This window comes from Aethalodelphis obliquidens, unplaced genomic scaffold, assembly GCF_003676395.1.
Source record: "Aethalodelphis obliquidens isolate GAN/ISIS:26980383/991018 unplaced genomic scaffold, ASM367639v1 scaffold84, whole genome shotgun sequence".
Taxonomy (NCBI): Eukaryota; Metazoa; Chordata; class Mammalia; order Artiodactyla; family Delphinidae; genus Aethalodelphis; species Aethalodelphis obliquidens.
Window position 1 is genome coordinate 4249554 of NW_020838028.1, and position 16005 is coordinate 4265558.

At 40.2% G+C, this 16005-nt stretch overlaps 1 non-coding gene across 1 annotated transcript; it reads left to right on the forward strand.

Annotated features, from left to right (window-relative positions):
- The first annotated feature begins 4249 nt into the window (after positions 1-4249).
- Positions 4250-4322, forward strand: TRNAT-GGU (transfer RNA threonine (anticodon GGU)). The gene has a single exon. It is a non-coding gene; the product is annotated as a tRNA-Thr (tRNA).
- The last annotated feature ends 11683 nt before the right edge of the window (positions 4323-16005 follow it).

The window sequence follows — 16005 nt, forward strand, 5'->3', positions numbered from 1 at the left end:
AATTGTTCCTTAATGTTACGCCTCATACCTTTATCCTAGCTTCCTGTGGGGGGAGGCGACCTTATCTAGAAAGTTACAAGCTGCCCAAGTTCTCTCCCTTCTTACGCCAAATCAGGGAACCTTCTGAGACTCTGGACTGCAGCTTTATCATTAGTTTAAATTGTAGATGGGGGTTGGACAGGCCAGCACATTCTTTCCATCTGAAATAATGACCTTCCTCTTCCCCACCTCCTCTCCGGAAAACTGACCTTTAGGGCCCAGCTCAAATTCCCCCTACTCTTTTTTTTTTCTCGGTACGCGGACCTCTCACTGTTGTGGCCTCTCCCGTTACGGAGCACAGGCTCCGGACGCGCAGGTTCAGCGGCCATGGCTCACCCGCCCAGTCGCTCCGTGGCATGTGGGATCCTCCCGGACCGCGGCACGAACCCGTGTCCCCCGCATCGGCAGGCGGACTCTCAACCACTGCGCCACCAGGGAAGCCCCCACCCTTTGACCACACCTCCTGAAAGGGAGCCAGCCCTTTCTCCTTGGAACTTATTATTCCGGACCCTTTATTCACCACTTAGCTTATACGGTCTTGTGTAGTTATTCCGGTGTGCGTGACTGCTGTGTACTCCTAGATGGACTGTCCTTGGGGGAGGACCCAGGATTGTCCTTTTTGTCGCCTGTATTACGCTTATGCTTAGAAAGCACGAATACATATTTTTCTGTTCATATATTAGGGAGATTTAAAGATAGAGGATATGTTTTCTACTACCTATACTGTGAACTTTACCTTGATTTTCTTCTCTCATAAATTAAAATTGTCAGTTATAAAAATCGCTGCCTTCATTAGGTACATAATACTGTTCATCTGAGAACCTTGAAAGTAGGTTTATCCAGTTCCCGGTTTTTAATCTGAATTGTTCTAATAATGGTAGCTCATACTTTCTGAGCCTCACACATTTTATCCCATTTGGTTTTTAAAAATAACATTGTGAATTAGTTGTAGTATTTTCTCCATTTGGCAGCGGGGAAGCTGGGCCTCAGAGAAGAGAAGTAACCTATCCTGAAACACACAGGTGTCTGCAAAACTCTACATCCTGGGGTTTTGTCTATCGCATTGTGCTACTGACTCTTGTGTGTCTATTACATTACATAACTGCCCAAGTACTTCCTGGGTATCTGTTGTTAGCCGCTGTTAGAAATGGTTAAAACTATCTGGCTCCCAATCCCTTGCTCTCTTGACCACCGTGCACCACTTCCTATTATCAGCCCTTGCTAGGAAGATGCCTCAGGTGGAGGTTTGAAAGTACCTCATTCTAAGAGCCTCCCCATTCTGAGATTCAATGTTATCAAAGCTAGACATATAAGGGAAATAATATTACAGGGGATAGAAATTATTCCAGCTACAGAAAATAATTTCACATCTGCTCCAGATTGCTCCTGTTAGTAATAATACGTGCATACTTGGAGCCTGCAGCTAATTACAAAAAACAAAAACAAAAAACAAAACTCAGGGTCTCTTTTGTCAGAACTGTTAACAAGTAATCAAAATTGCTGGTTTCAGTTTCTTTCTTTCTTTTCTCTTCTTGCAAAATAGTTGAAATGCAATGAAAGTGAAAGGCCCAAAGACACACAACAACAAAACACGGAGAGTGAGTTCTTGGAAAATTCACAAAGCTACGTAATTCAGCCAGTAAATTTAAGAGTTTTCGTGCCTTGTTAGAAAATCTGATGCTGGTTGAAGTCAGCTTGAGAAATTCTCAAGTACTAAATGGAAGATTTGCCACTTTAAAGGTTTCCAAGTAAAGAAGAATATTTAATTCTTTCATCAATTTGCCTCAGATAGTCCCGAAAACTGGATAATACAAAGAGGCAGCAGCAAGTCAGGTGAAAAATTCCTTCCATTGTATGAATCTGTTTTCATTTAACTTTTGTTAGTGTCCACTACACCTATTTTGTCTTTGTATAACATAATTTTGTCTGTGATTGATTATCCGTCCATTTCAAATGTATGTGGACTGTGATTTAATTAACTTTACCCTTAAGCAATGTGTTTTGAGACATATTAATGAGGTGGGAGTCTTTTCAGAGTATTCATAACTTATACTTTTATTTTGGCTTAGCGTCAAACTTTGAAATTCTGTGAGGCAAAGGGCTGAATTCTGAGCCTGCGTGACTCCAGGGAAGGTCTCCCATATATTTTCAAGCATGTTTGCTCATCATTGTTTAGAAAAGACTACTTTCTCACATCTAAAGTAAGAAACTAGAGATTTCTTTCTCTACTGCCAATTAAGAATTCACTTGAAAAAAAATCTTTGGGCTGCAGAGATGTTTTTCCTGAGTCCTTTAAATTAGTTTCATGACATTCCTCTTTTAAAAATATTTTAATGTGTTGAATTTTAATGTTTTCTAAGAACATACTAAAACAAAATACAAATAACCGACTTAATGTATGTGATTTGGGAAGATGAGGTATTTCTCCTACATTCTGCTCAATGCATACTTGCTATGAGAAACTGCAGAATGCATCCTGGCTTTATGCATTTGGATATCTATATCATTCATCCAATGACATTCAACAGTATTTTTAAGGCCCACTAACCATGTGCTAGTGGTTGTCAAAATTCAGTGTGGTCGGGCTTCCCTGGAGGCGCAGTGGTTGAGAGTCCACCTGCCGATGCAGGGGACACGGGTTCGTGCCCCGGTCCGGGAGGATCCCACATGCCGCGGAGCGGCTGGGCCCGTGAGCCATGGCCGCTGAGCCTGCGCGTCTGGAGCCTGTGCTCCACAACGGGAGAGGCCACAACAGTGAGAGGCCCGCGTACCACCAAAAAAAAAATTCAGTGTGGTCACCTTAGGAGTTTACGTTCACTTCTCCTCCAAAGCCAGTACTAGGAAAAGCAGCTAATCCTCATCTACTGTAAGAGGAAGTCAGAGATAATGACTAAAATTTTTAAATTAAGTATAATAGTTCTACATATTATTTAGAAATATGGAGGTAAGTAGTGGAAGAAATAACTACAAGAGTTAAAAGTGGTTGACTCTGTTGGTCAAGGGTGGCCAAATGACTACTGTTTCTGTTGTGAGCCTTTTAGCATTGTTTTGCTTTTAAAAAGTGTATGTGTGTGTGTGTATATAAATCTTTGATAAAAATAGACATTTTCAAAAGCATAACTAATTTTACCAGATGGTTAGCATTGTTCTTAGAGTTTTGGGTAGAGATTGAATTCTGTCCATATCCTGATGGAACTCCCCTGTCCTGCAAAAGGTAAGGCCCACCATCTTTACTTGGCAGGTGGAGGAAAAGGCCTGAACCTGCAGTTGGGTCCATGAAGGTAACACTGGGAGGTGGAAGTAGGGCAGATTTGGCTCACCAGATTCCCAACCCAAATAATGAATGTTGCAGAAGGATTTTAATTGGTAAAACATGATACATTTACAAACATAACATAAAAAATAGCTACAAAAATTGAGAAATTGTTGAGGAACAGCCTATCTACATAGTACCAAAAAAATTAGGTATACTAACGATTGACAAAAACAAAGTAAAACAACACCCACTTTTAAAATGGAGAAATATGGCGCTCACCAACTAAATGGAGTGATCACTCTGAAATTCCGTAACAGTGGGGCGATCTTATATGTTTCTTGATGTAGAACAATAGGAAGCAAGGTGAGATGTGAAACAATGTGAAACATACCACCACCAGTGAAATCTTCTTTCCAAGAATCCAGTCAAACCTGACCCAGGTTACAGGATATAGAGGGGCTAGCAGAATATGTTAGAAGACGATATAAGGAAACAACCAAATCCAGAATGTGGCCCTTCTAGAAGACAACAGTTGTGATGCTTCATAAAGCCAGTGTGATTTAAAGAAATGATGGGAGGGCTTCCCTGGAGGCGCAGTGGTTGAGAGTCCGCCTGCCGATGCAGGGGACACGGGTTCGTGCCCCGGTCCGGGAAGATCCCACATGCCGCGGAGCGGCTGGGCCCGTGAGCCATGGCCGCTGAGCCTGCGCGTCCAGAGCCTGTGCTCCGCAACGGGAGAGGCCACAACAGTGAGAGGCCCGCGTACCGCAAAAAAAACAAAAAACAAAAACAAAAAAAACAAAAAAATAAAAAAATAAAAAAAATAAAGAAATGATGGGGACACTATTCTAGTCTAAAAGGTCTAAAGAGACCTAGTGACCAAATGCAGTGTACCACTTTGTTCGGATCCTGGTTAGGTGAGGAAAAAGCTGCTATTAAAACATTTTAGGGAATTCCCTGGTGGTCCAGTGGTTAGGTCTCTGCACTGGTACTGCTGAGGGCCCAGGTTCAACCCCTGGTCTGGGAACTAAGATCCCGCAAGCCAAGTGGCGCAGCCAAAAAAAAAAAAGAAATTGAAAAACAAATTGAAAATTTTGAATAGAGATTAAATATTTGATGATATTATGAAAAATTATATAAAAACCCTAGTTTTAGAACCTTACTTGCTTTGACAGTGGAGAAAATAAAACCAAAGGCCACAAGAACCGCATCTTGGTGAAATCTAGTGCTGCCACAGGCGAGTTCTCAGTGCTTCCCTCCCCACAGCCCTTTTCTCGCCCTCTGCCCACAGAATGACGTGGATGGAGTTCCTACCTCTGCCACGTTGCTGGTTTTCTTGGGCATGCCATCTTCCCCTCAGACCTTCATTTCTTGACGAGATAAAATAACTGTACCAACCTCATGAGGACCATGGTCAAGTGAGTTCTGTTGTTATGACCTTGTCGATGGGACAGTGCTATGCACACGTGCAGTGTCAAGCCTGTTTCTCTTCCTTGCTCCAGGCCGCCCCCCCCCCCCCCCCTGCGCCTGGGCCGCCCCCCTGCCCCGCACCTGTGTGCTACAAGCTTATTTACTGTGTCAAGTGCCATGTGATCAGTATTGCATTAAATGCTCCCAGCAATCCTGTTCTCATTCCCATTTCACAGATGAAGAAACTGAGTCTTAAAGAGATAGCTTATTTTCCTAAGGCTGACATGATGAGGCTGAGTGGAGAATTTATATGACTGGAGGGGGCCTGGATTCTGTACTGACTAGCACTGTCATAAACATCTTCAATGGGAATGTGTCCGCCGCCCTCCCTTCAGAGACAGGTCACCCTGATGCAGGGAGTGTGCGCATCAGACCCCTTCTCACCTGACTGTGCTGACACACAAGCCCTTTCTTTGGCTGATGATGGGAGCTTGGCCAGCCCGAGCGATTGTTCCTGGGACCACTGTCTCCTGTCCCTGATGAGGAGAACGGTTCTTGTTCTTTCTCTGTCAGTTCTGCGCTCAGTAAGGAAAGAGAGGAGTTGACATGATTCTTGTGTAGGCAACAACCAAACTAGATACTGAAGGACAAAAACAGTCCTCTGTGTGAACTAAGTCAAATTTTCCCCCTGTGCAATATAAATTATGTATTTGTCTACTTCTACTTCGTTCTCAGCTACTTGGACCTCACTTCAGCAACCCCATGACTGAAAGTTTTCTTCTAGAGGAGTGTACCTAACGTTACTGACTCAATCTGGATATTGATACTATATTTATTGAGATTGTACTTCAGTGTCTTTGAATCATTTTCTCTCTGAATAGGGGCTATAGAGCATTTCCAGGTGAGCAGATAACATACTTGTTTTGAAAAAACAAATCCCCAAATACATCTTTTATTTCTCTCATAAATAGATGTTTTTTTTTTAATATTTTAAGGGAAGATTTCTAGATACAAACACAAAGTTAGAGGTCTTAAAGGAGCTTGATGAAAGTGAAGGAAAATATTTCATGGCCACTGAGCTATGATATATCCCTTTCAGATCTAGTAAAAATAATTAAGGTTCATTTAAAGCTTACTGTGTGCCACATGCTTATTTACTGTGTCAAGTGCCATATGATCAGTATTGCATTAAATGCTCCCAGCAATCCTGTTCTCATTCCCATTTTACAGATGAAGAAACTGAGTCTTAAAGAGATAGCTAATTTTCCTAAGGCTGACATGATGAAGAGGCTGAGTGGAGAATTTGTATGCAGCCAGTAACTCCAGACTCAAACTGTCAACCATCATACTGCTGCCACCTTCCTGCCAGAGAGCAGTCTACTCTCTTCCTAGGGGAAAAAATGCTCATTTAGTTACCCTCCCCAAAATGAAGTGGGAGTTTGAGGAATCTTAACACAAACTTTTATTGGCTTAGGTTGTGTAGCATAAATAAATTTATTGATTTAACTCTTGAAACATTTCCATCTTTTAATGTGTCCAAGAAGGTCTTAAACAAAACTAGGGAGGTTCATGACATACTCACAGTGTAATTCCTGATTATCTTGACGAGGTGGGATGATTTTGTGTTGTACTCATCGCAGTTGATTTTCTTACACCGGCTCGAATGCCAACTGGAAGAGATATCAGATAGTCTTCTCTAGGACATTGGATTGTAATTAAAGGGCTCTTCTGTTCCACTGCTTCTTTTACTTTCTCTGAAGTCCAAAATCAAAACCAGAACTCTAGCATACTTAACATTTCTTTCAGTCTTGTGCATTAATAAAACTTTTTTTTTCTTGTTGCTTTATAAGGAATACATTTAGAAAGGCACAAAGGACTCATTTCTTTAAAAGCTTAATGCATAGATATGTGACTTTTAGATACAAAAGTGATTGAACTCTTAAACCTAATGCAAAGTTCTTAATTAATAACTGACTACATATAGTAATCACTGAAATTTCTAGGAAAATGGAAATTACTGATGGAAAACTATGATAAGAATTATAGAAGTGCCTGCTCATACCAAGACAGCTGTCAGCTGTCCCATTAAGAAAGGGTGCCCTGTGTTTCCAGGCTAGGAAATAAGGCCACAGTAATTTAAAGACACAGATAAAATTTCTGATTGTATTATTTTTGTAAATATTTTAATCATTTTCTAATTTTAGAGAGAAGTTGGATATTCAGTTGTACTTTCAGGAGACTATTTAGCATCCGTTCAGCTATCAAATATACCTTATATATTTTTTCTCAACTATTTAAAAATTATTTTAAATATGTATGCTTTAGTAAAATTCACAGTTCATTTTAAAGCCATTAAATACAATTAATTCCTATGTGTTTTCTTAAAGTTGACATAGTACAGCTACCAGTGTCTCACTTTTGGGAAATCAAAGGCAATGAATGGTTAGATCAAAGACCTGGTGTCTTTTAAAAAGAAAACCAGGGAATTTCCTGGCAGCCCAGTGGTCTCACTGTTGAGGGCCTGGGTTCAGTCCCTGGTCAGGGAACTAAGATCGCACAAGCTGTGCGGTGTGGCAAAAAAAAAAAAAAGAAAGAAACTGTTTATGTGTGTGTGTTTATGTGTAGCATTGCAGTAACTTGCACCAAATATAATGCATTTATAGATAGGAAAACTTACTCCTGGTCTGTCCCTACGCTGTGCCGTCATGATGAAGGATGGGAAGTATAAGATGTGGTGCTCTATCTTAAGCAGCTTAAAATCTCATGGGGCAGACAAAAACATCATACACATTAAACTGTTAGGACACTAACTCTTGCAGTATCAACTGCAGTATTGAACCGGAACCTTGACACTCCATACTGCCAAGTGTGGTCCTCAGACCCAGCACAGTTCTGCGGACGGAAGCTTATGAGGAATGTATAACGTCAGGCCCCATCCCGACCTATACTGTATCAGCATCAGCATTCGTACGTGATCCCCACAGATTGGGTACTCTGCCTATTAAAGTTTGAGAAGTGCTGAGCTGGAATAAGGCAAGCAGTGTGTTTTAGACCCCACAGCACTGTCCAATGAGCTTTCTGCAATGATGGAAACAGTCTCTTTTGTTCGCTGCCCAATACAAGAGCCACTAGCTTAGGTGGCTGTTGAGCACTTGAAACGGAGGTAGTGCAGCTGAGGAACTGAATTTTTAATTCTAAATTTAAACTTAAAGAGCTGCATGGGGCTAGTGGCTACCGTATTGGACGGTGCAGGAGAAGAAAGCACTGGATGAAAAACCAAGAGATTTAATACTTGTTTCAGCACTAATGATATGGACCACCTTGGGGAAGTACCCTTAACTTACTTTGCCTCAGGTTTGTCATCTGTAGATGATGGGTTGAATTAGATGATCTTAAAGGTTTTTTGTGTGTGTTTTGGGTTTTTTGTTTTTTTTTGTTTGTTTTTTTTTGTATTACTGTTACAAGACTGCTTTTGTTGAAAGAACGCTTCTTTGAACAACTGAGTCTTGACATGGACACGCCATTTTTAAGAGTATATCCTGGGAAGAGTCAATAAAGTAGGAAGGAAAGATGGATTTATCTCCATGAAGGAGGAGAGCATAGTTTGGTACTCAGTACATACAAAATATTCAGAAAATGTCTTGTTCCCACCTTATCCCCAAAGCCTAGATCACTGTCTGATACACAGTAAACACTCACTGTAAATTTGTTGCATAAGTGAATCAATGTGATGGTTAAATGACTGCTCAAATCATCAGAGTTGGTATTTAAGTCCATTTGACTTGGTCCATTATTACTGGGTTTTGGTTTTTGTTCCTTGGTGCATTTATTCAAGAATAGTCTCCCCTCAGGTCCCAGTTAACACAAAACAGATAATTCGGGAAGCGTATTTGTGTTGAGGGAGACGTTTTAATTTAGCAACACCCAAATGGGATCTTTATGTTGAGATCTTGTAGAATGGAGAAGAAGGAATATAACTCTAGGTGGGCTACACGTAGTTTTTCCAAACAGTTAATTGAAGAGCGTTCACCTCCACTAAATATGAATTAAATCTGTGATTTGGGCATGAAACTTAATGAGTCTTCATAGCAAGTAGGGTGAAAAACCTACACATCTGCACAGCGAGTTGGGAAGAGGCCCCGTTTGAAGGCTGGACACACAGGAACGTAGGAACCCAGAAGCCAGGTGCTCTTGGTAAGTTCTGGGGCCCTGGATCCTGCGTTTGGCAGAGCAGTTCATGTCCCGCCTCACTGAGGAGGGAGCCAGATGTAGAACTGCTCAGGGAAATACAGTAATTGGTCAGGAGGAGAGATGAGCTACTGAGAGCTATGGTGGTAAAGGCCAGAAAAGTCTTGCAGGGTTCATGTCCTTTTGTAGCAGCTGGAGGCATTTTTCACCATGGCTCTTTGTGGTGTCCCCCCTGACGTTCTCTTCTCAGTTCCTAGATTGATTTCTTTCTTTAGCAGCTTTATTTCTGGAAACAGACCAGAGTCCACTTAGATTCCTGCAGTTCTGGTTCTAACTAAGCCTTTCTGCCCATAGCTGCTGCTGCTACCAGGGCTGGTCTCTCGTCTTCCAGGTCTCCCTGTCTTTTGGCCTCTGCACTTTCGAGCCTTTCATTATAGAGTTCAGTGGACGATGTTTATGTCTAGACTAGAGAACCAAGACTTTCTTTTTAATCAGGTGCTGTTTTTACTGCACTGTGTTCAGTTTGTAGGTAAATTATGATGTAGGTATGCTCACCTGTGCTTCCTTCCTTTTCCCTCTGGAGTAGCTATGAACTCCAAGGGGGAAAGGGACTGTGTCTTGTTCATCAACATATTCCTGCACCACAGCGCGGAGTCTGGCACACCGCAAGCAGCCAGTAACTCTAGGGAATGAAATGTTCCAGTTGCCTAGGTGTGAAGAGTCATGTGCTCGGCCCTGAAGCAAGCCAGGGGCAGGGTCTGCCCTACCAAAACCACTGTAGACTGAGAGTGGGGGAGGGAGAGCTGCCCAAAGAAAATAGTTTTTACTAGAAAAAAATGAAAATAACGTGTCAGGAAGACAAAACCTGCAGGTATCTACTATAGCGTGCTACACATATTTTTCTTTGTCCTTCCTCTGTGGTTCAGACATGAGCGAATTTGGTCTTTCGTGTCCATAAGATAGGTTTCTCCTTCTAGGAACAGAAATCTCAGTTTCTTTGTTTTTTTCCAGTATCCTCTTTCAAAACACTCTGCCTTTGCCCATAACTCTGGTGACAATGGATCAGGGTGCAAAACTTGGAAGGAGAGGCAGTTCATCCAAGAGGATGCTGTGTCAGCAGACCCCTACCCTGCCCTCTACAAGTCATGTCACCTCAGACAAGGGTCTAACCTCACAGGTGCTTCATCATCCCCATCTCAAAGGGCTGCTGCGAGGAATTAGTCCATGATTGTGTGTAAAGCTCTTAGCATGTGCCTAGCTTCTCAAAAGTGCTTATATTTTATCTGTTGCTGTTGTTGTTAATACTAGTAATGACCATGCTTACACACTGGCCCCTCTGCTAGACTCCCACGGGCTGGAGTGGCTCCAGCCTTCTTCCACTCCCTAACCCTAACCCAGCCAACCCTAGATTCCTGAATTTACCTGCTCTCGTCCACCCGGGGCTGGGACATGCACATCTTCAGGAAGGCACTTCTTCCCGCTTTTTCCCTCTCATCCATCAGGCCTCAGCATCAGTGGGTTTGTCCTTTGTCATTGGAGAGGGCTTTCCTGACCACCACCCTGCTCCTGCCCCAAGCCCCAGTCTATTATCTTCTTCCATAGCACTCTCTTCTTTTCCGTTATTTTCCTTACCACCATTTAAAATTATTTCTGTATTTTTATGTTTTTGTGTATTTCTCCTATCTGATATAAGCCCTGCTTTAATGCAGTAAATAGGAACTCAGTAAATATTTATCAGTAAAATAAGTTAATGTCAGACGTTTTCTGGACCTCCTTAAGGGCCCCAGGAATTTTGCTGAGGATAAAATGAGGACTGCCAGAGAGCTAGACAGTGATGGGGAATATTGAGAAGAGATGGTTGAAGAGGAAATATAGGCTGGTTTGTCTTAAGAGCCTTTTGTGTGGGGTTTGGGAGGGTGGGCTACAGTGATGAAGAGGGTCAGCAGGGTAAGCGCTCTGCTGCTTGAAGGCGGATGCCGAGCTTGCAACAGTCATTTTAGTTTAGTCTCACTTTTTCAAAGTGGATTTTGTCTGTATTTAGCATCTTTGCCCATTTAATATATTTTCTCTCTCTCTTTTTGTGTGTGATTTGGGGTACGAGGAGGTGTTGGTCACATTGCCTATTTATTATACAATTTCCCGAGTACCTTGAATGGACACTTTATAAATAATGGCTATTTATGATTTTTGTCTAGACTTAAAATGGTTGTTTAACAGGCAATGAAATAATTTACTCACAGTTCTTATACTGTAAATACACACACTGCATTCAAGGGGCAAATGTTAGGGCTCATGCTCAAAATCTTGTACATAGTGGTGAATTATTCTCTAAGGACAATGAAATTTGTATTCACTAGTATGAAATACAAAATAAATACAGTTACTTTTCAGGGATCAAATTCTTAGAAAGAGTTGAATGTCTAAAGTCATCATAAATCTAATCAGTGCTGACTGGAGCATGTTAACAGAATCATTTCTGAAATTCAAAATAATACAGGTTTATTTTCAAACATTTAGAAAATACAGAAGAGAAAAAAGAAAACAAGAAAATAACTATAATCCTGCTTCCTGGAATAATACCATGAGCATTTCGGCATATACCCTCCTATGCTTTTTTCTCCTGTTCATGAATTTTTAAAGCATACGATTAGAAACGTACTATAGATATGTCATATAATCTGTTTTGAAATTTTCATACATTATTAACTACTTTCTAGATCTAAGTATTGTCTGTGACTGCACTGTTCAGTACTGTCACCACAGCAGCATGGACTGTTGAGCACTAGAATTGTGGCTAGTTACAATTAGGATGTGCTGTGACTATAAAAAAGCACATCAAATTCCAGAGGAAGTATATAAAAAGGGAAAATGCCTCATTATTAATTTTTATTTTGATTACCTGTTGAAATATTGGGTTAAATAAGATATAGTAATAAAATTAATTTCACTTTTTAAAAACTTTTTTTCATGCACCTATTGGAAAATTTAAAGTTACAAATATCATACACACTCTATTTCTGTTGGACAGCACTGGTTCTATAGCATCATTTTTATAGCTGCACAATTTTATACCACTTGAATATAATTATTTAACTAATTCTTAATCAGTCCCATAATGTTGAATCTTTAAGGTACTTCTTATTTTTCAGTATTAAAAATTACTCTTGGAACACCCTGTACATAAATCTTTTTTGCACATCTCTGATTACTTCTTTAGGATTTACTGCTAGAAGTAGAAATGCTGGGAGAATGGAAATTCTTTTTTTTTTTTTGGCTGCGTTGGGTCTTCATTGCTGCGCACAGGCTTCCTCTAGTTGTGGTGAGCGGTGGCTTCTCTTGTTGCGGAGCACAGGCTCTAGCCACGCGGGCTTCAGTAGCTGTGGCTCGAAGGCTCTAGAACGCAGGCTCAGTAGTTGTGGCTCACGGGCTTAGTTGCTCCACGGCATGTGGGATCTTCCCGGACCAGGGCTCGAACCTGCGTCCCCCGCATTGGCAGGCGGATTCTTAACCCTGTGCTAATAGGGAAGCCCGAGAACAGAAATTTTTAAATGAGAAATATGTTATAAATAAATGAAAAAAATAATGCTTTTGTTTCTCATTATGTTATCATCCTCATAAAGATATGCTTCTGATTATTAACTGTTGCTCATTTTACATTGAATCAAAAATATCACGTCAACTATATTCAAATAAATCAAAATTAGCTCTAAGTTGTCTGTAAAGTTGGCTCTGAACTTTCATGTTTTATGTGAATTGTAAGGGGTTAAGAGTTGGACTCAGCATTATTCTTCCTCCCGAATTAAAACGCATACGCTTTCTCGGTTGTTGCTTGTAGACAATCATGAAATGGAAAAGGTTAACAGTATATAGTTTTTTAAACCTTTCTGATTTATCTTTGTAAAACTACATCATGTGAAGGGGGAGGGGGTTGTGAGCCTAAAAGATCATTTATCAGAGATCCAGAGTATTTGATCTATCATTGGTGGAAAGGTACCACTGCTTTAACACTATTGTACATTAAAAACAAAGCCTTAGGATGTTTAGCGATAAGGCATATGTTCGATGAACAAGGTTGTGCTTTTCTTGTAATATTAACTGGACAAAGTGCACTTAATTTTTTGTGTCACTTGGCCAGTAGATCCTCTGTGAAACCTTCCTTGCTTATTTAGGGGTTTTGCCTTTTGTACTTTTCTCTAGTGTCTCAGGGACTCTTAGAGAAAAAGTCAGGAACCTTCAGGAGTTACTGAACTCTCTTTCGTTTCCCCAGGGAAGTAGTAAAGAAAATGCCGATTCAAAAAGAGAGCTTATGTTTGACTAGGGAAGTTAGCAAGTCACTAAACAGTGACTTCAATATAATTTAGGGGGAATGATTCATGGCATTTCTAAAGTATAAAATAAAGAGTTTCAGGTTCTCTGTCAGGGTTTCATTTAAAATAATGAACTACATTGTCTACCAATGGAAGAAGCAGAAATAAAAATCCATAATTTAATCCAACTTGACAAATTCTTCCTTTTTCCTAACTTTGGATCTAATGAATTTGATCCAAACCCTACCTCCATGAACAGAAACTCCAAGCTGGATTTTTCCCCTTATGAGGGAGGGGAGAAGAGAAGACTGACTTTCAACGGAATGGTATTCAGAACTACGAAAAAAGGATTTTTAGTCCCCGAAGATAATGTTATGTAAGACTCTACTATCTATACATTTTGGATTATTATTTAGTTGCTTTGTCTTCCCTCCAGAGGAGATAACCATCCAAGATAAAAATATTTACATAACTCTTTTATTCCTAACTTGCAGTGAATGTTTCCCATCTTTGCCATCTGATTGCAAAAAAAAAGATTCTCCATTTATTCACTTTAACATGAGTCTTCAGTGAAAATCATCTTTTACAGACTTCGCTGTCTGCCTCTCAGTTCAACGTACATGAAAGTACACCATGTCGTACTAGCTTGGGATAGTTTTGTTTTCGATCGGATATAGTAGCAGTAGATCTGAGATGACCTGACTTCTGTAAGAATCACATTTTTATCCTATGGTGGCATTTTAAATAAAAGGCTAGTATTTTATTTCATAAAAACAAGTAGCAAAGTACAAGCACTTCATCCTTACTCTGTTTCTAGCTTGACTCTTGTATCTCCCAGGTAAGTAGACAAGTATGAGAAACATTTTTTAGAGGTCATTCATTTAGATTTCTTTTAACTTGTATATATAATTAATAGCTTAGTTTAATTCCATATTAAATCTTTGCCATCTGCAGGATTATCATGCAGTGGCGACATACAAGGCACACAGGAACATGTTTAATTGAGTAATTAAGGCTACAGAAAATGCTTCCAGAGAAATATTTTGATTACAAATAAAATCAAAGCAAAATATCTAGTTTTGAAGGACTAGAAATTTTTCCTAATTAAAAAAAGAACCTGCCATTTTTTAGTGTAATTTTATAAGTGTTTCCCTGTGTAGTGCCACAGAGCAGAAGGTCTAAATCTGACACATCCATTCTTTAAAAAAAAAAAGTACAGAGGAAGAGGGGCTGCTTTCAAGGGAAGCTTCCCTTAGTGGTGGTACTTCAGAGGCAAAGAGCCATCTTTTGGTTTTCACATGAAGATTTATTTGAGAGGCTACAAGGACTGCTTTCTAAGATGCTGGAGGTCTGTGCGGTCCTTAAAAAATTAGCTAATGCAGCTCATTCACATGCTCGTCATACAACTACATGTTAGGTATGTGATGATTATTTCTTGATTTTTTTCACTCAACAGATTAAAAGAAATTTTTTTTTTTTTTTTTTTTTTTACGGTACGCGGGCCTCTCACTGTTGTGGCCTCTCCCATTGCAGAGCACAGGCTCCGGACGCGCAGGCTCAGCGGCCATGGCTCACGCGCCCAGCCGCTCCGCGGCATGTGGGATCTTCCCGGACCGGGGCACGAACCCGTGTCCCCTGCATCGGCAGGCGGACTCTCAACCACTGCGCCACCAGGGAAGCCCAGAAAATTTTTTTAGTACAGTTTTAGGTTCACAGCAAAACTGAGAGGAAGGTACAGAGATTTCCCACATACCTCCTGCCCTGCCATGTGCACGGCCTCCCCCGCAATCAGCATCCCTCACCGCAGTGGTGCGTTAGTTACAATTGATGAACCTACACTGATGCATCATAATCACCTAAAGCCCGTAGTTTACATTACATACAGTTCATTCATAGTGTTGTATATTGTATGGGATATGACGACCTGTATTCATCATTGTAGTACACAGAGTATTTTCTCTGCCCTAAAGATCGTCTGTGCTCCACCTTCCCCCAACTTCTGGCAACCACTCATCTTTTTACTGTCTTCTTTCCCTCAATGTCATATTATTGGCATCATACAGTATGTAGCCTTTTCTGATTAGTTTCTTTCACCTAGGAATATGCATTTAAGTTTCCACCATGTCTTTTCATGGCTTCATACCTTCTTTCTTTTAGAGCTGAATATTCTATTATCTGAATGTACTACAGTTTATTTACCCATTTACCTATTGAAGGACATCTTAGTTGCTTTCAAGTTTTGGCAATTATGAATAAAGCCGCTATAAACATCCATATTTCTGTAAACATAAGTTTTCAACTCCTTTGGGTAAATACCAAGGAGTGTGATTGCTGGATCGTATGGTAAGAGTATGTTTAGTTTTGTAAGAAACCACCAAATTGTCTTCCAAAGTGGCTGTACCATTTTGCATTCCTACCAGCAATGAATGAGAGTTCTTATTGCTCCAGATTTTCACCAGCATTTTGTGTTGTCAGTGATCTGAATTTTGGCCATTCTAATAGGTGTGTCAGTGGGTATTTTTTGAGCCGCTGTGAGAATATCAAATGGAGTCTCATGTTATATTCCAAACATTTCTAATTACATCAAATTCTGCCTGATTGATAGCTATAAAAATTTCTGGCAATTTAAATTTAATACATTTAACTTTTTCCTAATACCTAAAATCTTTAAAATAATAATGTTTTATTATGAAATAATGTTTAAAGGCAACTGTAAAACCAGGCCATAAGTATTATGTTCTTATTTTTATAAATATGAAGACTTCTTGCAAACATTCAGTTTTTCTCAAACTTAAGAAGTTTTTC